The sequence below is a fragment of the Mesocricetus auratus genome, unplaced genomic scaffold (assembly GCF_017639785.1).
Source record: "Mesocricetus auratus isolate SY011 unplaced genomic scaffold, BCM_Maur_2.0 Super-Scaffold_100043, whole genome shotgun sequence".
NCBI lineage: Eukaryota > Metazoa > Chordata > Mammalia > Rodentia > Cricetidae > Mesocricetus > Mesocricetus auratus.
The window spans coordinates 4,546,691-4,573,664 of record NW_024429220.1 but is presented as its reverse complement, the minus strand read 5'-3'; the positions used below and the strand labels follow the sequence as shown (position 1 = coordinate 4,573,664).

At 40.1% G+C, this 26,974-nt stretch overlaps 1 protein-coding gene across 8 annotated transcripts in view; it reads right to left on the bottom strand.

Moving 5' to 3' along the window:
• Magi2 (membrane associated guanylate kinase, WW and PDZ domain containing 2) overlaps positions 1 to 26,974 on the bottom strand; it is a 1,397,005-nt gene that overhangs the window by 731,219 nt on the left and 638,812 nt on the right. The window contains exon 1 of one of the 8 annotated variants that reach the window (XM_040735149.1): positions 15,034 to 15,343. The exons of the other annotated variants lie outside the window; for them this stretch is intronic. The gene's annotated coding sequence lies outside the window, so the exon portion shown is untranslated. Of the gene's footprint in view, positions 1 to 15,033; positions 15,344 to 26,974 lie in introns of those variants that run through there. 8 annotated transcript variants of the gene reach the window in all.

The following is a 26,974-nucleotide window of genomic DNA, read 5'->3' as shown; positions in this document are numbered from 1 at the left end:
GTGAGAACGTGTCTGTTTTGGAAGATATAAGATATTTTGCAACTTCAAGGAGGATTAACCACCTGCTAAAAACAAAAATAAGTATTTTTCAGTATTCTGAACCAAGAACAACAACAATATCTAAGTTACAGTTCCATTAAAACATAAGGAAATGTCACCCATATTCAATGATAAAGAAATCAACAAGAATGGCCACTAGATAAGCAATATGAAGGAATTACATGAGACTACTTTAAAACGTTATTTCAATTTTATTTAAAGACTTAAAGGAAAACAGTAATTGTCACTAAGCAAACAAATCACAAGAGAAAATAGACAGTTTAGAAAAGGAAATTCAAGAAATAAAATATTCAATATTTGAAAAAAAGCCAAACTCAACAGTAGGCCTCACAGCAGAAAACAGAATAAAGGATCGACACATTTAAAGTGAGATTAATGACAGATCCAATATGAACTCATAAAGTAAATACAAATAAGCAGTGTCTCAATGGTCTACGGGATGGTACTGGAATATATAACGGGGCAAGAAAATTACTAAAGGCATAATGATCCCAAACTTTCTAAGTTTGGTAGAAAATACAACTTACAGATGAATGTGCTCATAAAGCAACAGAGAGAAATTTATTTGAATTTCAGATCTTGAAAAAAGAGCGAGGGATGAAGGAAGGGAAGCAGAGAGAGACAGAAGGATGGAGAAAGGGGAGAGAAAGGGATAGGGGAGGTGACCAAGAACAAATCTTGAAAAGAGAGAAAAATGATCCAATGTCCAAAGGAAATGGCTTTACAAATGACAGTTGGTTGACTTTTCACCAAAGTAGTGGATACTACGGAACTCAAGGCCACCTAAATGGAAAAACCTGTCTGCCAAGAATTTTATTTCTAGTAAAAAGAACATCTTTCAAGATTGAACATGAAATCAAGACATTATCAGATAAACAAAATCCAAACCAAAACCATCTCTTGCATGCAGAACTGCAGCATAAGAAATAGGCATCTTCTCAGTCAATAAAGGAAACTGAAGGAAACTTTAATATTTCAGAAAAAAAGGAAGAGAACACAGGATGGTAAATACATGTCTAAACAATAACGAAGATTGAAAAGAAGTTAGGGCTGATCATATAGTTCAGTAGTAGTGCATTTTCCTTGTATGTGGGAAGCTTTGAATTCAATCCCCAGCATAAAAAATGTCAAATAAAATAAGTGCTATTGATATTAAGTAGAGGAAAACAAATTAAAGCTCAAATATCCATTATAAGGTATGTGGGCTTTCTGGCATTTCCTTTTTAACTTTAAATAATGAATAATGAAGTTTGAATTCTTGAAAGCCCTTAGAGATCCCAAAACTATGAAGTTTGTCACAAATATTAGCTTTAAAGACATCACTTGTTCGAATGAACAGATTAGATACTCTTTATACAAATAAGGAGAACATGTGGGCAGTCAATAGTAAAAAGCATCTGGAAAATTAGTATTTGGTGTTTAATGTACACATAAGTGATTCATTAACTTAAGCCACTTTCAAATGGATCACTTTCATTGGCTTTGTAAATTTCCTTCTCAGTTTGCATGATGGCATTCTGATACTGCAGGTGAGCTTACTGTAAGGGAGGCAGTCCATTTATATCTGTGTTACCAAGTTATTTGCTTTAATGCCTCTCATTGCTTTAGCATGCCTTTTTGCACCTTGATGGATGGTCTCTATTATGAAAAATGTATTGTAAGGCTCAGACTTAGGTTTTGCATGCAATGAAGTTCAACCTTTGCAAGCCAAGGTAATATCTTTTATAGTTTGTTCAACATCCTATTACTTAAGTTAGCAGAGCATTTGAACACTGGGAGTTAACAATGTACCCTTCTAAAGGAAGAGAAATTTGTCAGGGCAGAGGACAGGCTAAATGATTTTAATCTCAAGAATAACATGCTAGACATCTGTGTGTAATATAGTTAACTAGGCACAGCAACTTACAAAAATCATTTGTTTTCATGTGTTTCCACCAAAACATTATGAAAGTTAGCCTAATGTCATGTTTATGAAGGGTGGGCTATTGTATGCTATGGTTTGACGGGACAGCATCACCTGTAAAGGGCCTGGCTCAAAAGCATGTAGACCAGAGTCTGATTGCCAGAACCCACATAAATGTGCTAGGCATGATAGCACACGCTTGTTAGCCCAGAGCTAGGAAGGCAGAGATAGAGGGATCACTGGGCATCACTTTGAACCATCCCAACATACTTGGCAAGCTCCAGACTATAAGAGATCCTATCTCAAGAGACATGGACATCATTCCTGAAGATGACACATGAGATTGTCTTTTCGCTCCACACGTCATGCTCCTGCATATACAGAAGTATGTATATACTCATACACACAGATACACAGATTAGGGAAATATGGTAGATTTGTGAACAGACATCCAAATTCTATGAAAGCTCAAAGCATGTGTTTTTGATGAACATTTCATTTGAAATATGGGTTCTAAAAACTAGAATGAGATAATAATTTGGAGCCATGTGTATCTTTGTGGAAAAAATAGTGTGTATTTATAAGCAAACACCTCAGAAGTTCTGATTCACAAATAGTATTTAAAAAATAAATGATTTGACAAAAACAATTTTGGACAACAGTTGGTGGTCTATTTATTGAAACCAGGAACACCTGATTCTCTCAGAATTTAAACACCATATTCCAATGGCCTTCAGTGTGATATAAAATTGTGAAGTGTAGTGGTTTGTCATTCACTGAATAATGTTTAAGTTGTATTATAGAAGGGCTAGAGAGATTGTTCAAGTTCGGCTCCCATTACCCAACACCAAATGGCTCACAACTGTCTATCACTCCAGCTCTGGGGGATCTGACTACCTCTTCTGGTCTCTATAGTCTCTAGCTACACCTCTATGTCTCTCTCTTTGTGTATGTCTCTCTGTCTCTCTCTGTCTCTCTCTCTGTCTCTCTTTGTCTCTCTCTCTCTCTCTCTCTCTCACACACACACACACTTTTTAAATTGCATTGCTTTCTCTGACCATTGAAAGTTTATATTGTGCTGTTATAGTATTGTGGCTTGTCTCATTCCATAGTCATAACTATACAAGCACGACAAGATAATTGGACCAAGTAGACCATACTAAATTAAGCTTCAAATCCAGTTGGTCAGCTTGCATAAGAATGGGTCACTGTCATGAAAATTGATGGAGTACACTTTTCAGAGTAACCCTGTTTCATACTTGCTCTGTTTTCAGTGCAATATCATATTTATCTGCATCGCAATCATAAGAGTGTTAGAAAAGAAATAAAGGCATCCAAATTAGAATGCCTCAGTGTGCTGAAAGAAGGGTGTGGACTCCAACAGGCTAGTGACGCACATTCCTAGCCTCAGGAGGGAGTGGCATTTCTCCAAATAAGTTTAGACAGATGGAAATACCTCCTTGAGGGGAAGGGTGGAGAAACAGAGCTCCAATACTCCAGGTGGTAGTCTCAGCTCTTAACAGCCAAGAGGAGACCTATGCCTTGCTTCCATTTGTATAACAGCATTGCGCTTCAGTGCAATCACTTCTAAGACTGCAGTGCATCTGTCAATGCAAGAGCTAACTGCAGCACCAATTTGATCATCTCAGTGCATGGATTCACAGCAACACATCAAATAACTATCAGAAAACTGGCTAATACAATATTTTTGGTTGTCTTTTTTGCCTCCCCAGAGGCAACTGTGCGTATAGGAGCAGCTGCAACATCAGTATGCTCTGTTTGCCAGTTGTTCAGAGAATGAACTAATTAGTGGGAATGGGTGGCAATGCATGTATTTGGCAGCCATGTTTGCATAAAATGAGAGCAATTTTTAAAATAAGACAGTTTAATGCCCCACCAGGGCACCAGAGAGTACCGTGGAAAAGTCTGATTCTTCTGACAGACCGCTACAGAACTCTTCTCTACAATCCTGACAACCTCTCTGTTTTTCTGAGATCTTCAGCCTGCTCACCCCACACAGATTGTATTGTCCCTCTGACCATCCCTGCCTCCTCCCTGTCTACGCGGCTTCTTTTCCACTGTAGTCACACTAATGTTTTCACCTGGACCATCGTGCTCCCTTTGCTTCGTCCAGTACAAACCAGGAAACCCATCTATTCATCTCCCACGTGACCACCAGTTCCCAGCAGACTGTTTTCTTTTTCTCAAGACAGGGTTTCTCTGTGTAGCCCAGGCTTTCCTGAAACTCAATACGTAGACCAGGCTGGTCTCAAACTCAGAGATCCCTTTGCCTCTGCCTCCCAAGTGTTGGGATTAAATGCATGTACCACTACCATCAGGCCCTAGTAGAAAATGCTACCCTGTGATCATTTTTCTTTTCTCCATACAACTATTTTTCCACTTGACCCAAGGGCCTCGTGTCTTCCTAAATCCCCTTTATAGCCTTCACTTTAATCTTGCTTTTAGTTTTCACTGAGAAATTAGTTTCATCAGAAAAGAACATTTAGACCTACCATGACCAAATCTCCCCTCCTACCTCCTTGCCTATATGCTGGCCTTATGCAGTTAATAGAGACAGGCCACATCAGCCTCTCCATCTGTGCTCTAGAGCACGTGCTTGATCTAACCCTGTCCCATCCAAAGGCTGAACACTGCGGTGCACGCTTATAATCTCAGGTACTCAGAGGCTGAGACAGGAAGACGGCATGTTCAAGGGCAGCTTGGATATCTTAGTAAGAGCATGTTTCAGCCAACTTGCTGTTAAGCCACCGTGTATAGGTCGAGGACTGCAAAGAGAACAATGCTACATAGCAACAGTGAGACGCAGCTCTCTTCCTTTCCCTGTTTACTTCCTCTTCTTTCTTGCATCATTATCTTTAATACATGAGCTTGCTGAAGTTTCTCATTAAGCTGAAAACAAAAATCCATCTGTTGGCCCTGTTTTCCTTCCAGTGAAAACCAAAAGCCAAGTTTAGAGGAATTACCCATGCTGTCTCCATTTCTCTTCTACTTCTGTGGAAGTCTCTTCATTGCTAAAGCCCCCGGTGATTAGTAAGTCCTCAGATCCTGTGATGTCTCAGCAACATGGAACAGATACTCATTTTTAAATCTTCTCTTCACACAGCATAGAGGACATGACTGTCTCTTGTCCTCTTCTCTTCGGTCTGTGAATTCTGGTGCCTTCTAATCCCACCAGCCAAATGTGCACTAGTGCTCAGTGCACAAAGTCTCCTTTGCTTTCCATACTCTGTGCTTAGGTCATGTCATTAAACATACGGCTTTAATCACCACGATGTTAGGGACAGCTCCATGTGCACTTTCTCATCAATGTTTAAACCTTTGTTCTAACCCTTTATTCCTAGCTTCCCTGAGGACCAGTCAGTCATCTTGGATGGCAAATAGGCACTGGCAACTGAGCATGCTCAACAGCCCTATAGGTCTCCACCCCTATAGCTCCTCGTTTCTGCAAAGACATGACTCAGTGGTATTTTTGGTGATGCCTTCCCTTGCTTTCTATCCAAAAATACTTTTGAGACAGAAACTCATTTAATTTTTCTTACTAACTTTTGCATTATTGGCCTCTCTCATGAAGATTTTTTTCTTATTGTGTTGATGGCTATATCACAAGCGCCTGGAACAATGCTTAGAATATAGCAGGTATTCAATAGGTCATTGTAATATGAATGAATGGGATATGTTAAATTACACTTATAAAATAGGCTCTAAGCTTCATAGACACAAAACTGACTGCACTCATAGTGCTACTGATTTCTGTTTTTCTCACATTCTGTTTTATTATTCTACACAGCAAACTGTGCTTTCATGTGCCGAGGTACACTCAGGAAAAATGACATGTACACAAGGTGTTTTTGACACTGCAAACTCTATACACACATCATTACACATACTTGTGTGTGAAAATGAAGAAAAGGTTCATGATGGGGTGTGGTGCTGCCTTATGAATGCACCCCATCATCGAAGAACCTACCCGTATTTTCATTCTTGTCTCTACATCTTGTATGTATGTCGCATCTGCTACTTTCTTGTAATTTTTTATTTCTTTTAAGTCTTTAAGCTGTTACTATTTTTAAGAGAGAGAGAGAGAGAGAGAGAGAGAGAGAGAGTGTGTGTGTGTGTGTGTGTGTGTGTGCGCGTGTCATCTAAAAGAGGGCATGTAATCCCCTAGAACTAGGTTTACGGACAGTTGTGCCCTGTCATTTGAGTACTGAGATTTGAACGGGTGTCCTCTAAGAAAGCAGCCAGTGCTCTTAACCATTGGGCCATTTCTGTAGTCCCAAAACATCCTTTATGTATCTCAGGCAACATTGTTTATTCTGTCCAACTACCTGTTCATTCTTCCACAACTGAAATAGTGATGCTAATTCTTAGATTTTGAAGTTCTTCACTGTTCTCCTGATCCAGGTAGAGTGATGTCCATCTTCTTGTATGCATATTCCCACCATAGGGGAGGCTGGCAGTCCACCACATTTATATCCTATGCTCACATATATCTAATACTAAATAGAGTTTTCCATGGGCTGGAAGAGCCCTACATTGTTAGCAGCTAAGAAAATCTGACACAAGACGATGTGTAATTTTTGCTTAAAGTACTCATCAACTCAACTCATGGAATACAAATAAAGTTCTAGTACTCCCTCTCAGGAAGACAGTTCTCTGAAAGAGGCTTTCCAGGAATTCGTACAAAGTAAAGAACAGCGAAGTTCTCCATATTAAGTAATCTGAAACTTCCCAGGGTTAGAAATTGTAGTACAAATAAAGTATAAAATTTTAATAGTTTAGAACTTGCAATTTGATATTCCAACTTACTTAAAATTATGTGTATAGACACATAAGGACAAACAGCTTCTCTACTTTGCAGTTTCAATTCAGGTCTAGGTTAATACACACAGGACAACCGAGAAAGCCATCTAAACCCACAGAAATGACAGTAGATGACTTTTAAAGGTGTGATTTGAATGTAGTTGACATTGAAGCTTTAAAATGTGTATGATTAAAGGTAAAATCTAACAATGGTTAATGAGAAGCTCTTATATCCCCTCTAGTTGTACATGACAAAAGGCAGATTTAATTTGGCAATGTTCGTTTCCAAGCGAAAACTTGAACATCACATTGTGAAAAACTCATTAGCTGTTTGAAAGAATGATACAATATCCAGTTGTGACCAAAAGTTGTTAATTAAGCAAAATTCCTGTTATTTTCTTTCATAATGCTATAACAAAATAATATGCATATTAACAATAGTTGAACATCTTAAAGTGTAAATTTATGTGTGAAATTTTTATCACACATTTCCCCTATTTTCTAAGATTAAAATGTTAGTATTCTCAAGTTAAACCTTCAAAAAATAATAAATAAAAGAGATTGCTCTAAACAATTTCTATGAAACTTGAACTTTTATAATCTATACACCTTTGTGCATGATATATTTTTAGTAATATAGTGCAATCTGGAATGCAATATTGGTGTAAATGTTGCTATATTAAAGTTTCTTTTTGAGCTCAAGAAATAACTCAGGGGTAGAAAACATGCCTAGCGTACACAATGACCTGGGTTCAAGCTCCAGCATTGTAAGAAGTGACAGAAATTCCCCCAGATGAAATTGCATTTATGTTTTTAATTGACAGATAAAATGTCCTTTTGTCTTGTAACTCACATTGTTCTGAAGAACTTTTATATTGTACTATGGTTAAATCTAGCTAATTAATATGTGCAATATATGATGGCGTTAGCACTGTTGTGATGAGAGCACATAAAATGCACTTTCTTTAAATTTGCTGATTTATCAGCAACTGTAGCCACCTTGCTATAGAACAGGTCTTTTGAAATGTGTAACTTTTAACTACAATTCTCTGCCCATTAGCCAGCATCTGCCCTACTGCTTAACCACGCTAAACTCAGGTGACTATTTGGCTTCCTAATGATGTGAGAGAAATGACTTTAGACTCTACATATTAACATTGCATACTCCCATGCTAAACTCCTATATCTCAGGTAATGAAGCAACCCTCTTCCAGAGGAAATTCTGAGGTTAACTTTCCCTAACAAGTTTATTGAGTAGCACCTAGAGCTTGTTTCATTGGAAGAAAGGAGTTGATATGAAGAGTACCAACTGTCTTCTTTTGTACCTTCAGGAACATTTATCCCACTCAGTATTCATGTAAAGTAAGAACATGGTAGCCATTAGATTGTCTTCATGAACTTGGGAATAATAAGGTCAAAACAACTGGAATATCAGTGTCCATTTCTAAGATGTACCTGAGGCCTAGAAGTGCCTAGAAAACAATGATGATGGAAATGATCACATGTCAGTTTCCTCAAGCAGCAAGGAGGACCTGATATAAAATAATATCAGCTATAGCTTCTGTTTACTTATTGTCTGTGCTGTGCCAAATGTGCTGTAGGAACTCTTCTCTCATCACTAATATTAGAACAGCATTGCCAAGAAGTATTTTAATCCTTACTTTACTAAAAGGAAATTGAGATTTGAAAGCCAAAGAAAGGTGCCCAGTTTTCTGTGCTAAATAATCTGCTAAAATCCAGACTCCATTCTAGTCTCTCCTGCTGTGTCCATGCACATCACTAGTTGATGTATACAGAAACAGCTTGTCTAGGGAGAAGATGGATTTTAGCTTCTTTCTCTCCTGGGTCATGTGAGACTTAAAGAAAAAATTGCTTCCATGCTATAGCCTTGTGAAAAGAACGTCCTTATCCAGTGTGTCCTCAACTTAACAACCAAGGCATAGGCTACACAGATTGATCAAAACTTCATAGCAGGATTTCTCTAAACATTGTTCTTCAAACATTATCAAAGCATAGCACCATTTAGGAATCTTGGTAATATGTGCAGACTTCAATTCAACAGGTGAGATTAGGTTCCAGACTCTGTTTACATTCACACTGATGTTTTTGGTCTAGAAACTACACTTATAACACGGCAGCTCCAAAGAGAACAAATCTCTTTACCTCCTCATAGAAACAGTAGGCAGGGTACCATTGGAAAGATAGGATACAGCTTTAGACAAAAAAGACTAGCATGGGACCAAAGAGAATGCACAGTGGTTAAGAACACTGACTGTTCTTGCACAGGACCCAGGTTCAGTTCCCAGCACCCACGTGGAGGCTGACAATCTTCTACAACCTCAGTTTCTGGAGAGCTGACTCCTGACCTCTGCAGGTTCCTAATCACGTATGGTGCATGAGTGTATGTGAAGTGCAGACACATAACATACAGATAAATGAACAAATTTTTAAAAGATGAACATAACACACAGCTTCTATCAATACAAAGTTAATTCACATATCAAAATATTTAACTTAATCTCCTTTAATTTTTACCTTACACTGCTCACATTTGAACATTACATTTCATGGGTTTTAGTAAAAAAAACAAACAAACAAAAAACTTTGAAATAATTTTTAGTAGCCTTAAACATGTTTTTTCAGTTTTACCAAACTCAGAGGCTATATCAAATGGAGATACCGAACTACATGATTTCAGAAAGTCATATTCTCCTTCTTATATAATGTGGACAAGAAGACTAACTTCAAAACAAGTGAACTCCATGAAAACTATACTATCATCCACTATTGGGAAATGACACGGGAAAATAAACAAAGAGGTGACTGTGGGAGAAAAATCTACTCATGGGATGAGCTTTAAGTACAATAGCACAATATATATTATGCACGTACATATTCACATGTTTAAGACAGAAGCCAACATTTCCTAGGGTCTGGAGAGCACTGAGAAAGGCAGGCTTCATAGAAGACCCATTTTTATAATTAACATGTGCCTTGAAAAGAACATTCCAGTTGTGATACTTTTGGAACGCAGAGATATTACGGATCTATTTTTAAAGTGATTCTTAGTGCAGTAGTTTAAGCACACCTAGAAGACCAGAGGAGACAATTCCTTGCTCCCTTGCCCTGGTGGGAAGCTCAGGTTCCCAAGGAGTGTTTGGAAGAGTGCAGTGGAATGAAACCCTGACTGTCTATTGACAAGATGGAGATGTATTTATGGAGCATAAACGATGGCAGGGCTAAGCTGAGGACTTTCAATAAGCCTCAATTAAAGCGATCAATATTGCTAAAGGAATCTTTAAAAGCGCCTCTGACGGAAAAGTTTTTTGAGATTAGTTCTGAATGCTGAAACAGGCCACTTCGAGGCAAAGACAGAGTAAATTCCAGTGTCCAGGAATTAACTGCTAGCCGTTAACCCACAGAATGTCAAGGCTATCGGGGGAATGAAATAACAATGAATTCACAGATAAGGCATTCGGTCCCAATCGTACTTAGGAAAATAAACCCAGGGGTGCACTCACGGGACTTCCATATACCTGTGGGAAATCACACTGACCATATTTATTCAGCGTTTGTCCATAGGCTAAGTTATTATTCCTTCTCTCTGATAGTTTCAATGACACTTATTAGTCCTGGTCCGAGGGAAGTCCCGCCTCTTCCATAAGTCCTTTATTTTGTGTTCTCGCGATACAGCATCTATACTATGAAATGAAGTTCTCACTCAGAGACTCATGCCGCAGTTGTCTGTTTTCCCTCTTGAAGGTCTCTGGAGAAGCAAGCCCCTGCCAGACAAGCTCCACTCTGTTTTCTGCCCTGCAGCCTCTCAGGGGAAAGCTCAGCCCATGTGGTTTAGTGAGCAAGTGCTGCTGGGAGAGGTCAGTCTCAGGAGAGCGTTCTGGACTCGTAAGGTCAATAGCAGATTGGCTAGACGGGTGTCACCAGGTTCAGATGAGACCCAGATGGAACCAGATGCAAAGGAGTAATGGTGATGGGAGTAGAGATACAGCAAACAAGCACTTCCTGAAGGAGGAGCTGAGGGGACAAGCCGAGCATAGTGCCCGCCACTTAGGACTGGCCTGTGAGTGCTTTTATGTACATAACAAAGTACTTTCCTGGAATCTTTCAACAACAATCACTGCAGTGTTTTTCAGAAGTGGAAATTCTTAATAAGGGGCACACCTTGGGACTAGCCTGGTTATAGGATTCAGAAACTTGACAATCCAATATAGAGAACTGTTCACGGTCTAGCACCTATCTTTGAACAATACTTTACCTTAGTGTTAAATAAATATATATTACATTCTGTTGCTCATTGAACAACCACTCAATACACACTTCATTTGTAAGTTGACATAATCTGAGGCCCATGAAAGGCTCCTTTGAGTAAAATGAGCTTGGGCTTTTGCTTCAGAAGGTCTTGCCTCCTGGTAGATGCGGATGTTAACCAAATAACGATACTCACATAACCCTGAACATCTACACGCCTGCAAAGTGTAGTGAAGGGTGGTGAGCCCTGAGTGTGTTTCACTGTGGATGAAACAAAGGACTATTTGGCTGGAAAAGCGAGCAGGGGAGGGACTTGCAGAAAGCATGCACTGTCTAGTGTGTGACGGAGCTATCCTGGCCATGAGAACTAGGGGAGGAGCCGATATGGTACAAACTTTCACTGTTGATGTCTATGAAGACCTCATAGACATATTGCCTGGACTCATAATTCATAAGTAATAAGGTTCTGATTAAAAAAACAATAAACCCACCAAAAATGCAGTCAAAATAACAACACAATTTAATTTTTCCATTACACTAAGATATTGTTATCATCATATAAGCAAATGGGGTCTCAGTGAAATTGCTGCAAGTTGTGTGACTTCAGCAAAAAGTTGATGATGTGACATACTTTGAGGGGCCAATGTGCCTGAAATTGGACATAAAAATGTAGTATTTTAAGCCCAGAATCTTTCATTATGCCTCTGCTTCCTTAATGTCATGTTGCCACTTACTAAGGCATTTAACAATTTAAGATAGAATTTTAGGTCATAGACTTCCAAAAGTGACAGAGAAAATGGATGTCAGAAATGGCTCTGCTGCACAAGACATTCTGAGATTTCTTAGGTGTGAGATAACAAATATTTCAAGGATTAATGCGGGTCAAATATCTTTGTCTAAAACTTGGTTGTTCTAGCTCAACTTTTCCCTTGTATGCCACAGGCGTCTTACAAAAAAAAAACAATTTTATTGTTAAGATTTTTTCTTATGTTCTAAATTCAAAGCAAGGAGAACATCATTGCATGTGAATATTTCTTTTCCAGCCCGTATTAAAGGGATCCTTGTGGGGGGCTGGACGGTGGCTCAGTAGTCAATCCCTTGCCTAGCCTGGCTCTGGGTTGGAGCACGAGCAATGAACGGAAAAGCATAAACTTAGGCAGCACACACTTCTTGCAAGAACACTCCCAGCCCCCAAGTGTTGCAGGTTTGCTGGGTTCTTCCCCAATGTTGGCCCTGTGTTTTAGCTGTTTTACAGCTTCTAACACAAAACGTGTTCTTAAATCCTAAAGCTTTGTAGCTCTTCCGGGTTTCTAGCTTGTACTGAGTACCCCAGCTTCGAAAAGCCAGGGTACAGATCCTGGGCTTACACACAGGGGCTCTGGTTATCTTCACCAGCGATTTCTCAGGCTGAATCACCTCATCTCAGGTCATTGATAATCTAGAAGAGCAACCCTGTGGATCCTCTCATGAACTTCCAGGTCTCCGTGTTAATTGTGCTGTCTATTGTTTTGTTCATTGTTCTGACATAATTACATCAGTTTTCCCAAAACACACCATGTCCCGTGTCCACACTACCTGCTCTCCATGCTGTGAGAAAGTTCCAGCTCTTGTGATACCGCAGAGGCTAAAGCATGTAGCCTTTATCAAAATTATTTCAATCAGACTCCAAGAAAAAAACAATCTGTGCTCTAGTTCTCCCATACAGAAAGGTATTCATGACACAGACCGTTAGAGGGAGACCCTTGAGTGGAGCAATGACCATGACACCATTAGAATTATTGAACTAATTAAAGTCACACTTGTGTCAGGACAAAGATGACCCGGTACCATTTTGCAGGAAGCACTGAGGGTCTTTCAAGTGTCTATAACTGGGAACTATCACACAATGCAAAGCACAAGTCCCCTGTGCAGTGTAGACACTACTGCACTGCTCTGCAGCCTCACGGTGCCTTCTTTAGTAGCTAAGGCCTTCAGCACTGCACCTTATGCCTAAAGCATGAGGAGTCCAGCCCCCTCCGCGAGAATATGCCTCACACTCTTAGAATCGTTTTAGGATGCTGTGTCACAGAGAACAGTGGCTTTTACACACCCCCAGCAACACATGCTTCCTCACCCACAGCCCTCTGCTAAAGTGGATTCTGCCTCTGCTGCTGGGAGCTTTTGCAAACTGAAGCCTGAATAGAGGAGGGGGAAGGCGCTGTGTGGCTGCTCTCACACCTCCGCCACCTGCTCGGCACAGGAATTCCTTAATAAGCACTTAGGCAGGACGGCCCAGAAGTGTGCTCCTTCCCCGCCGCCCTGTAACTCAGGGTCCCAGCTTTCTGACAGCACAATGAATTCACACAAGAGAGAAAAACCGTAGGACAGGAAATGGCAGCTTTATATTCTCGGAGATGGATGATGGGCAGGTACCCCTAGGTTTTTAACCTGTCACTTTCTATTCCAAAAGTCCAAGCGCAAAGGGCCACACTGGGGAAGCATGTTCTTAGAGAAATCGTTAACTTGCTGACAAAAAAAAAAGTATTTCGTGTCACGTCCCAACAAATCTAATCTACCCTTTTAAAAAATGGAAACCTGCGATTGCCGGGAAGTGATCTGCTGCTAGCTTTGCTCTGGGTAGTTTGTATTTCAAGTAAAACCGTCACCACCCACTATCCATTCAAGCCGAGCTTTTAAAAGGCAGGCAAACTGAAAGGACCCACGAGTCAGTCCGTCCCTCTCAGAAGACACCAAGCACAGCAAATCACAATGCCGGTGAAGGGCTCGGCACTTGAAGACCATCTCCTCAGGACGGGAGAAGAGATATGGAGCCATTTTTCACCAGCTTCACAAGAAAATGTCAGCTCACATCGGCTCGTGCATTGCCAGAGCGCATCTTAATTTGGCCCAAAGGGACGCGGCTGGTCACCCTCACAGAGCATTTTCCTAAATAGTCCATTGCAAATCCGATCCCCTCGGCTCTGAGCATCTTGGGAATAGAATGTTTGGCAATCGCGTGGTACAGAAATGCATCCTGTTCAAAACTAAATGCCCTCACGTTTCCTTTGGCAGTCATGGAAATGAGACACTTCTGAGTTTAAAAAAAATGCACAGGAAGAGAAAGGGCCCCTCTCCCAGCCCTCGCCCTCCTGCAGCGTTCCGACTAATACCTCTGGGCAGTTACTTGAGAAAGGAGCAGATTCTTGACCAGAGCACAATGGCAAATTGGCACACAAGCCTCTAGCTCTCACCAAAGCACAGGCAATGCTTTCTTTGTAAAAACACGGGGAAATACTCACGCCGGAACAAAAGACACTCTATCTGCATAGCCAGAAGTGAGAGAAATTATGTATTTGATTTACACACATCTGTACCCACTCATTAAAAAAGGCTAATTTAATCATACCGCACTATATTCTTTCCCCCAAATCCAGGCGCATGAAGATTATTATTATTTTAAAAGCTTTAGCTCCAATAGGAGGTAAACCACGCCGCTGGAAGAATACTGGGGTGTGCCTTTGTTGACGGGGTGCCATTTCAAACTTATAATATTTGAACTAAATTGTGGGAAATTGAGATAAGGCAAATGCAGTGGGTTACCTGAGAATTATTGTGACATTAGCCAGAACGCCAAGTCAGCAGATATTTGCTGTTTACGTTCCACAATACCTTCAACATGCATTTCGCAGCCTGGTGGGGCAAAATGCTAACTATTCTCCGAACAGCCACCTGACAACCTCAGGCAGAGGCACACACATTGTGACTCAGAGGAGACATCATGACGGCTCTCCGCTGACCGTATGAAACAAAAGCTCCGGAAGCCACGGAGAGGCATTCGGTATACGGAGTGAGAGTCAAAGCAAGTTTATGCTCACATCTGGGGGAATATGGCACTGTCTTGCCCAGGGCTGGGGAACAGGAGGGAATGGAGGCTATAAATAGAAAATACACACACAGACAGACAGAATCCCGAAGCCGGAGCTGGTCCGCTTAGGCTTACTAACCTGGAGCTGAGCTCAGAACAAGCCCAGAAGCTGCGCGTCCTCTCCCACCTTTCCATGGTCCTCAGTCAGCGTCTTCTCAAACCACCTGTACTGATCCAAGCCATCCTCTGATACAATGATCTTCCTGGGAGAAGTCGTCTTAGCTGAGCTTTGATCTCGCCAGCATTAAATGCCCAGAATTTTCCTCTTGAAGCGAGACACAGCAACACAAAACTGCTCCTGAGGTCTTTTGTTTTCCCTCCTCTCAAAGATGAGGCATGCAGCACCTCTCTCTCTCTCTCTCTCTCTCTCTCTCTCTCTCTCTCTCTCTCTCTCTCTCTCTCTCTCTCTCTCTCTCTCTCTCTCTCTCTCTCTCTCTCTCTCTCTCTCTCTCTCTCTCTCTCTCTCTCTCTCTCCTCTCTCTCTCCTCTCTCCCATACGCTCTCTCCCTCCTTTCTCTTTCCCCAACCCCCACTAGCAACCTCACTGGATTCCCATTCAGTCAGGGGCATTTACATCTCACAGCATGGAAACCTGGGTTATACCCAAGTCTGTCTGTCTCTCACTTTTGGGTTTCCTCTGGAAAAGGGAGGGGGCGGCCCTAGGTGAAGTCAGGTGACCCTTCCCTTAAAAGCCTGTTAGATGGAAGGAGTGTGTGAGTTTTAATATCCACACAGGCACATTTACATTACAAAGCCGAGGGGAAAGCTCCTAGAGATTAAGCATTTTTGGTTTTCCTTTCATAGTCCCCTTTTAGCAATTAAGAGAAACTGCCTTAGTATAATGAAACGTAATTAAACTTTTCAATGTTAATAACAAGGCGCATCCCTTCAGCATCACCCAGCTGAACAATTCTTTTAAACTGTGAGCATCAGGGCATCTTTTTCTGTGAAGGGTCAAAGAATCACTTATTTTACTATTACACACTTTTCCTAATTGGTCTGTTCTTTGCAATCCAGTTAATGTATCCTGAAGTTAAGGGCCATTATAAAAGATATCAATAATGTGAAAGGAAAAAAATTTACAAAACTCCCAGAAATCAATAGCTTTCTCTTGTGCAACTATATCCCACACAGGTAGCTTAGCTCTTAAGCAAACCCCTTCTTCCTTCTCTGCCTCAGTTTCTCAGAGACAGTTAGGAACAATCAGAACAAAGAGAGCAGACATCCTCTTCCCTTGGCCATCCTTGGTCCAGAAGCCTGGGAGACAAGATGCCCACCCACTCTGAAACACTGACAGTGTAAGACAAGTGTGTAGCCACGGGCCGGCCGGGCCCACAGTTGGATCTCTGCTGTGCTGCTCTGGCTGTACCGTGGGAGCCTACTGCTAACTAGGAAAGACATGTCATCTGCTCTTAGTGCCGCTGTGAAGAAGCATGAGACGGTATTTAAGAACTATTTCAGACAAAAAGTAATTGGGAGAGTGAGGCGAAGCGATTGAGGCACATCAGAACTCCTATTTGACCTTTACTGGCCCATGTTGGAAAAATAAATATTGTTGAGGTACTAGGGATCAAATTCAGCCCCACACTTGTTAGGGAAATACCCTGCTGCTGAGCTCTATTGCAAACCTTATTCATGTATTCTTAATTTCAAGATCCTGGTGGCTCAGCACAGGAGGAAAATGTTAGAAGAATTGACACAGAGCCTCATTATCCTCATTATCTGGACAACAATGACAATAGCGTTGGGGTTCCCCTACTAAAGGTCCTGGAAGCAAACCCTCTCCTTCACCATCTTTCTCCTGTCCCCTTCTTTTGTGCCGCCCCCTCCCCCACTGAAAGCCAGCAGGGACAGGAATGTCTTTCCCTCAAAAGAAACCAATACCTTATTTATCAAAAGCAGTGCACAAAGCCTAAATACCTTGCCCTCACCTTCCTCTGCTCTTCTGTGGAGGACTTCCTCCCCTTTTCTGTCTGTCCCCCTTCAGGAGTTTGACCTTGTAGCCAGGAGACACACTAGCGAGAAAGGCCACAGAGACCCTGAGTTCTTCATGCAGCCTTAGATAAGCCTTGTCTGTCCAGCCCTATTTCTACATGGTTGTCCATGGTTTAATAACTCTAAATGTAGGCATGCATGTTTTGCCTGTGGTTTTAGACCGTGTCCCAAGAAACTATAGTCAAATGTGTTTTATAGTCTTTGTTAGGCCATTTTTGGGTGTGCAGTTTTTTTTTGTCAGGATTCTCCATGATAATCAGGAAAGGGGTGATTCCATTTCCCCCTCTAAAGTTTATGGACAACAACAACCAGAAAACTTGTCATACCGACCACTTCTTGCCCCCTCAGGAATGGAGTCAAAGGAAAGGGATGTTGTTAGTGTGACAGGGCCATCAAACTGAAATGCACACAGTTCGCCCCCCCCCATATAATGCAGACAGAAAATGAGTAGCAGCTAGTCACCACCTGTTTGCGGTTGCTTTGTGTTTTAAAGTGTTACCTTGCATGGAAATACCCAATTTAAGCTTTTCAAATAAATTATATGCTAACTGGCTACAAAATTAACTTCAGTTTGTGCTATAAAAATTGCCATCCAAACACTGGACAGTAAAAAATATCTTTCTGCAGAAAAGTAAGTCAGCTTAGGCAAATTTAGGAAGACCTAAACTTTGGTAGGATGAAAACAGTAAGATTAAAGCCGGTAGTCCTTTAGAATCACATGAGCTGGTTTTACTTTTCATTTCCCCCTTTAGTGTTAGGTGTTTTAGTCCCAAAATGGCTCAGTTTGGCTTTACTGTTTGTTTTGTTTCATTTTATTCTCACTCCTAAAAAATGCACTTTGCTTTGAGTGTATTGTGCATGATCTGGTATTGATAGAGAGAAAATGGGTCAGGCATTGGTGGCGCACGCCTTTAATCCCAGCGCTTGTGAGGCAGAGGCAGGCAGATCTCTGTGAGTTTGAGGCCAGCCTGGTCTACTGAGTGATTTCAGGTCAGGTTTCAATGCTACCCAAAGAAATCCTGTCTCAAAAGAAAGAGAGATGGAAGAGCCAGTGGCTGTTGGAAGTAGAGGCAGACACCCACAGCAGGAAGTGAGGAGTGATGAGAAAAGGGGTCAAGACTGGGCTGGTGAAAGCCACAGAGACAACTGACCTGCGGAAGGGGGAGCTAATGGACCCCAGACTGATAGATGAGAGGCCAGCATGGGACTGATCCAGATCCCCTCAATGTGGGTGTCAGTGAAGACAATCTATGTGGCCTCAGTTAGTAGATCAGTATTTATCGCTGTTGTATGAATGAACTTGGGGAGACCATTCCACATGGATGGATGCTCTCTCAGCCTGGTCACAATGGGGAAGGGCCTAGACCCTACCCTGGATGATATGACAGACTTTGGAGATCTCCCATGCAGGGCTCACCCTTCCTGGGGAGGGGATGGGGCAGGGGATGAAGGGAGGGAGAGGGAGCTGGGATTGACATGTGAAGCAAGCTTGTTTCTAATTTAAATTTTTTAAAAAGGAATGTATCTGAGGGTTGTGTCTTTATGAACTGTGAATGTCACACTGTAAAGCAGACATCCCAAGGGTTTATCCACTTGCCTAGTTCCTGGAAGACACAGATCTGATTTTGAATTCTGTACTTGGGAAATCTAGGACACTAGAAGTCAAAGGAAAGCTAAACAATATTAATGAAAACTTGGCTTAGACAAATTACATAGTCAAGATTCTCCGTAAATCAAGTGAGAGAGTTTTGCTTTTTACACGTAAATAAGCTTTTCTGTGATGGCTGAGAAGACTTTTCAAAATAAAATACAGCAAATATGCTTATTTCACATAATAAATATTAACATAGAGACAACACTCTGCACAGCTTCACCCTCCCATAAGACACGGATAGCACCGCTGAACGTGCCAACTGCCTCTTACACCAGGGTTTGCGCCAGGTGTGCCCCACTCTGTCTTGTAGAGGACACCCCTTCTTCTCCATGTGCCTTTATTCTTCAAGAGCTCCCTGCTAACACTGCATAGGAATCCATTCTCCTCTCCTCCCCTGAAGTTCACATGTGTTGTGTACTGCAGAGAGCTGTAACCTAAACAGTCCAGTGAAGACATGTAACTTTTTAAAATGTATTTTTATTTTATCAACATAAGTACTTTGCCACATGCCTATAGTACCTTCGGGGGTCCGAAGAGGTCTAAGTCCCTGAGACTGAAGTTGCAGGTGACTGAGAGCCAATATATGGGTTATGGGAACCAAACCCTGGTCCTCAGAGACAGCAGTAAAGTGCTCTTCTCTGCTGAGCCATCTCTTCATCCCTGGGATTTAACTGTTTTAATTCTTACAATAGCTCTATGAAGTACTGTTATCACCACTTAACCACAGGGGAAGTGACTTCTGGAGAAGGTGAATAATTCACCAAAGATACAGGGACTAATAAATAGCAGTTTCTTGTTCACAACTCAACCGCAGCCTGGGCAACACGACTAGCTTCATACCTGAATCTGCGGGAAACTAAAACGGGGGAGGGTAGATTGTATCAGGGCCCTGGGCTGTGACTGCCTTCTACTCTGTTACCCACCCACTAAAGGCTCATCATTGACAGCTACACTGATTTTTGACTCAGCCCTGTTATCTTTGAGCTTTGTGACCAAAAAACAAGTCATCCAACCTCTGGGTCTCAATTCCAAGACCTGCCTTAGCTTTCATCATGAGGCGTAAATGGCAGTCCTTGCTTGGAATTTAATACAGTGCCTGCAGTTATTATAAAATGGTAAAATAGAATTATCTCCTAACATTACTGTTGTATTAATAAGAGAATAAAATTTCTGCTTTTTCCAAAGATAGTTTCAAATTGGTGGAATGGCACCATAGACACTGTAGAATATTAAATGTAGTTTTCAATCATATTAATTAGTAGAGTGCCATGGTTAGCATCAGTTGTCAACTTGATGCATTCAGGAAATGAGTACTTCGTTTAGGAATTGCCTCCATAAGACTGGCCTGTGGTCATGTCTTTGAGGCATTTTCTCAATTGCTAATTGATGCAGGAGGGCCCAGTCTGCTGTGTGCAGTCCCATTCCTGAGCAGGCAAGCCTGGGCTGTATGAGAAAGCTGGTTGAGCAAGCCAGGGGCAGGAAGCCAGTCAGTAGTGCTCCTCCGTGGGCTCTGCTTCCGTTCCTGCCTGAGACTGCTGTCTTCAATTGCTTCTTTGCCTTCCCTTGATATACTGTAGCTTTTGGGCTAAAATAAATCCTTTTCTCTCAAAGTGCTTTAGTCAGTGTTTTGTAACAGCATTTAAAAGCAAACTAGAACATAGAGCCCCTATATCAAATTTGGAAGAACCATCAACCACCATCTAATTAATGTTGACCAACATACATTGATTCATTACTAGGCCATAGTCTATGCTTTTGAAAGGCAAAAGGTAGAAATTATATGCTTTCCAAAAAGCCAATGCTTGTACTTTTTTTTTTTTTGGTTTTTCCAGACACGGTTTCTCTGTCCTTTGGAGACTGTCCTTGAATTAGGTCTTGTAGACTAGGTTGGTCTCGAACTCATAGAGATGCGCCTGCCTCTGCCTCCCAAGTGCTGGGTCTAAAGGTGTGCACCACCACTGCCCAGTGTTAGGTTTTTTTTTAAGTCAATTGCATTTGTAATCTCCTGCCTTTTATGAGTTAAATAGTCCCTATATTTCTATGGAACATCTCTGTATAATCTAAGATATATTTACTAACAAATACAACTTCTTTTACATAAGTAGCAAAGTTGTCAGTTAAGTGCATTTTGAGTGTAGCTTGATATTCTCTTTATTCGAAGTCAAAACCAAATACACTATAGATCTTTTTTGACAAGGAAATAAATTTTACCTGAGAATAAGGTTTATCATATTTTGTAAATATAGACAAGGTTATGAAGGCTGTTGTCCTTTTTCCATTATATGAATTGATCTGAATGGACATTTCTATCATTGATGTTTTTTATGAACACCAACTACATGGTCTGTGTTACAATGCAGAGGGTGGAAGGTTTAACTAGCATTGGCAGAGCCTGGATCTGTAAGGACTTCCTTTTTCTGTCTCATAGGCTATGTGGCAATTTTCATCAGAAACAACTCACTTCTTTTTGACTGTTTAAGTCAAGTTAATGCATTTTTCAATTTCAGTCACTGTCAAAGTAACCCTGCTCTGCTTGAAGACAGATGTGTGTGTGTGTGTGTGTGTGTGTGTGTATGTGTATGTGTGTCTATAATTATCACAGGGAGTGGTTTGATTATCCCATTCTAAGGCAAGAAAAATCAAAGTGCAAATAATTTATGCTTTGGAATTTTCTTTTGTCCTAAAGCTAAAGCAGGTACTTTAAGAAAAGCCTTTAAGACTGTTTCAGTGGCAATGACAAAGAGCTATAGCAGCTGTGACTTCCCCATTTCTACGCGGAGTAGCAATATACAAATTATTCATCTTAAAAACAGTGATGTTATCAGCTGAACAGAATTATGAGGCATTAACTCTAACAACTCATATTTATCACCCCTTTCATCACCAACACAACCATTATGACCACCAGCACCACCACTACCACCAACATTAACATCACCATCATCACTTCAAACCTTCCATTGCTATCCTTATTATTATTGCCGTCACCATTACAACTACTGCTGCTACCATCCACAGTCACCTACACCTTATCACTTACTTCACTGCCTGTATCACCATTATCATGGTCCTGCTACCAGATGATGCAATAAATGCTAGATTCCGTGGTCATTCCTTTAATATTTTATTTTATTGGCTTTTAGCTCCTAAGTTAGCATATTGGGCCCCAATCCCTTGATATAAAATATAATTTCATGTTCTAATGGGCTCTAGCCAAAATGTAAAAGCCTATATATGCATACTTCTTGTGAAATGTGAAATGCTTGTGTCTTCACTAGTTTACCCCACCCCCCATAAATACATGACAGGAATAGACCATGAACATAGAAGTTTGACACAGGATAACTTCCTTCTCTGAAAGTAACTCACCAACTATCACAAGTTAACAGTATACAATGGCTGCAGATATATATAGCTCATTTGTAGCATACTTGACTAGCTAGCATGAAACAAAAACAACATCCCAAAACAAATAAAACCATGCATATGGAACATCCTCTTTGGATGATCTTCAAGTCTGAAAAGGCACATTCCTTATGTATTACTGTTTCCCTTGGAATGTGTTTCACGTGACTGTCAAAGCAAAGCACACAAAACGACTGTCTGTCCGGAATGGGCACAGACACATTGCACTGTTGACGGCTGTCCTTTACGGAACTGGCTTTCTGATATCATAATGAGATTTTCATCTAATTTCTGCAGAGCAGGCTGACTTATGATCTCTTCTTTTCTCCACAGGATCATACTTTTCCATAATCTTTCACCTACGTTATCTTGTTAACAAAAACAACTAGATCTGAATGGGGCATATGTGTGGTCTCCTAGTTTCTGAGACAAACTTTCCTAAGACCTGAGCCCAGACCAATGTGTTTTCTACACCTCTTGCTTTCTTTTTGCTTGTATTTTAAACCACTCTTCAGCACATGCAGAATCTGTACTGCCGACACTTAACCTCATCAACATCCACTAGAATACACTGTGTAGATTAGTATGTGTCACCATAGGAAGGGATAGTTTCTGTCTGAATTTTGATGGCTTGTGCCATTTCTTAAAATCAAAACATTCCTCAAAAGCAGAATTAAAAATAACTTTTAGAACTTCTTAACTATGTCCTAAAATATGTCTATTGAAATGGACTGAGTTCGTTGAGTATCTTTCTTATAAAGTTCAATTACCTGGCATTGTGATAAAGAGTAAAGCAAGGACAGATGCTTGATACTGTGCTTTCACCATTGACTGAGTGTATGTGTCTAGACAAAGCAGCTTAATGCTTCCGAACACTAACTTCCCTATCTCTAAAATGGAGAATGTGATAGTTTAATATCTCAGGTGTATTGTTAAAAAAGCTGTAATGATGGAATTGATAGCATAGAACTGGGCATTCAATAGGTCTCAGGAAATAGGACATAGCTTCCTGTTCTTCCTATCTTCTTAGTTTACCCACCATTTGCATTAATGTCTTTCAACATAAAAGCTCCATCATTGAAAACAAATGTGCTCTTATGTGAATTTAGTCAAGCTGTTAACCTTTCATAAGGTACCAGAGCAGTTTAATGAAATAAACTCTACATGGATTAAGAGATGAAGGGAGAAGTATTGATAGAAAGGAAACAGAGAGAAGAAATAGTTACCTGTTCTATTCACAGGCTAGGAGACATGATAATAGGAGGCTAGAGAGAGGCCTGATTAAATTCAGGAGACCTACTCTTGGCCAAGATGTCAGTGAACTTTTTAAAGCTATGGAGCTTTATTAGGAGAATATGAAACTTGTAAGTTTTGTTTTAATGAATTAAGTAAAAAAAATCTTGAAGACCTTTCCACATCAAATGCCATCAGTCTGTTAATGGATGTGACATCCCATTGAATCAATCAGTGTCTGTGCCCTACCTGTTTTGTCTTCACTTTGGCACATAATCCCAATTTTAGGAAGAAACAGTCTCTACAAGGAGAACCTCAGTGTTTTTTCCCAAGGTCAAAAAGCAAAAAGGACAGAGCAGGATTGATAACACCTTTGACTACAAAGCCCCAGGTACTTTCTACTGTACCATGCTGCCACCCTCTGGGACAGAAACTGGAGATGAAGCTATTAAAAACCAAACCTTAATTAAATGACTTGCAATTATATTTCACATAATGTGAGCAGTGCTGTAAGAATCATGTAAGCTTGAGGGGGAAAAGATGCCTGTTTTGGCAGAGATGTGGTACTTAATATTTAACACCAGGATTTATGAAACCAAGCAACAACCTGACTTGTAGCATTTACCGATTTTTGCAGAGTAATTATGTCTACCTAGCGGATTTCAAGATGTCAATTTAACCTCCCACCCCCGAATTGGAGTTGGAAAGAGATATATACAATCACTCTCTCTTTCTCTTTCTCACTCTGAATTTATATGACTCTTCTTTTCAAAACATGAAAAGTAACAAGTTAATAAAAGTAGCATGCCTCAACTAGTTCCTTCCCTTTTTCCTTTTCCAAGTTATTCAGATTGCTACTCTACCCTTCATTTTCAACTATAACTGTTCATTTTCTCAATGAAAACAAGAAAGAAACCCTCTCCTGGTGATGACTTTCTTATTTTCTTCCACACACTGGATAGTTTATATCACTGTTGAATGAATACTTTGTGGGATTTCATGTGAGATGTGTGAAGTTTTCAAGGAACTCAACCCAGGATTCCTCCAATAAACCATCAGGTGACAATTGCAGTGTCAGTTTTGCTGGCAAAGGATCATGAGGGAAACCTAAAGAAGAAACACACTATCTAAGGGCCCTATGCTCCTTACTCCTCACTTCCTTAAAGTATTGCAATTGCTTGAAGCATTGCAGAATACAAGGTGACTGACAGGTTGTAGGGAAATTGCATGAACTTTTCATAGTTGCAACTTGAGAAGCAGTGAAGTTGTCATGTGGGGAGTCTTCCTCATAAGTGATTTTCAGTTGAAGTGTCTGGGAGAAGATCGTTGAGACCATCCACTTCATCTTGTTCATTTCAAATGAGCAATTTATAGAATACAGTATAAATAAATATGAAAAGTCTTCTATGTAAGAAATTTTGCACACATCCTTGATCATTAACCACATCGATCTGTAAAAATTTTTTCTCTATTAAGCAAAGAAAGGAAGAGGGTGTTTAAGGTATGATTTCTTTACAGATTTGAAGTCAGATTTGAACTAAGGACAAACTTCCTCTTCAGAACATGATAATAAGGTGGAGAAAAAAACTCTAAATATTTAACTGTTAATAGTAAAAATTATACTAGAAAAACAAAATAGGAAATAACATTTTAATAATAAAGAAATGAATAATTTTGTGTGAAATTAGTAAAAAAAAAAGAAGAGTAATAATCTATCAGCTTGATAGGCACCAAGATCATTACTGAAGGAAATTGGGTTGCCAGTCACTGAAGAATGATTACTTAAAATGCATATGAACAATACATGTGCAGATATCCTTCTTCAAACTCTTTCACTAACAAAGAATTAAGTTAGAATAACCATCAAAGTTTCTTTTTATGAGAGCTTATAAAACTCTATAGTGTTCTAAACCTTCAACTTCATACAGAATGAAAATAATGAAGAAAAATTAAAATAGTAGCATGATTCAGATTTTCCAACAGTTTAGAATGCCTCAGAATTTTAGACTGTCAACTTTAAAAACTCATACTGATAGGATTAAAAAAGCATAGATTTGAGTCAGATATAAGCATCCTCCAAGTCAGAAGGGTACTAGCAATTTAGTCTATGATGACTAGTTATATGTCAACATGATGCAATCCAGAGTCATCTGAGAAGAAGACTCAACTGAGAAAATAAATGCTCCCTCTGGACTGCAAGACTATGGTGGGTTTTTGTGATTGATTATTGACATGGGAAGGCTCAGGCCATTGTGGGTGGTGTCATCCCTAGACAGGTGGTCAAGGAAGGCATAAGAAATCAGGTTGAACAACCCATGCAGCATTCTCCATGGATTCTCCTTAAGTTCCTGTTTCCAGTTTCCTGCCTTCATTCTTTCCCCAACTTCTCTCTGTGACTTGGAGTGACCTGAAAGTTTTAAGATGAAATAAAGCCTTTTCTTCCCAAGGTGATTTGGTCATGGTATTTTATTATAGCAATAGAAAAGTAACTAAGATACAGTCACAGTTTGAAGTAAAACTGCTGGTGTAAAACGAGGCTTAGGGAAAAACATCCCAGATCAACTAGGGAGAACGAATGGGACTTAGTAAATAAGTGGACTTATGGCTGTATGCAGAACTACTGAGAGAATTACTCTAGACTTGGATTGTGACAACGTCTTTCCATTTTCCCAACACCATGTTCATAGTAGATATATATTATTCTTCTGCCCAGCATGGTAGACTATTCCTTTCACAAAAGGGGTAGAGAAAAATGAGTTTGATTTAGATGGTTTTGAATTTTGGGACCTTGAAAGAAACCATGTTGGAAAGGTTGGCTGGGTCAGAGCTGTGAATGTAGACACAGGGGTCATGCAGAGTACAATGGAGTAGATGATGCCAACAAGGAACAGACTTGACATAGGAGGGGAAACCTCAATCAATATCTGATGGATGAGAAAAGACGTAGCATTTTTCCCGATGTGAGGGTTGTCAGAAGAAAGAAAAGTAAGAAGTAGAGTTATTCTACACTAGACAGGGTCAATCAGGTTGCTGATGAGGAACTAGGAGAGAGTGGAAACATCTATATTCTAATGGCTCCTAGATATGATGATCTCACAGAATCTTCCTTAAAAATCTTAAAAATGCACCTTCTTAGACTTCATCCCTGGAGATTCTTATTTGAAAAGTAAAACTCCTGTGGCATATCTAGGATTTTGATAATAAATTAATTTGATTCTTACACTGAATTGTCACCATTTTTCCTATTCTAAACTAATTAAAAGTAAGATCCATGTTTCTAATGTTTTTAAACGTGTATCAACAGTACCTGAGAAAAACAGAAGTGTTCACTATTGTAAAAGTGTTTAGCTGATCTTTTTATTGCTACTATTTAAGATAAATCATAGAACTGATTTATTGCTTAGATATTTGGACTCTAAGTGGAATTAAAAAAACAGCATCGTTTTGTAACAAAACAAACAACCTTTAGCATTAGGATGGAGACCTAAGGGTGTTCCTAAGTGGTTAATGATAAAATGACATTTTCAAATTGTGTCATGGTGTCAAGCTATGTAAGCTTTATTTTCCAAGGATGTTGATTTGACTTGGAGATGGTAAAATGAGCCACCCAGAGATTTTATATGTATTCACATATGAGAAGAAACATAGTTATAGTTGTCCTTTGATAGACTTCATTTACATTGCTATTTTAAAAGCAGAAGTTTTTCAGTTGGTTTCCAGTGTTTAGGGGGAA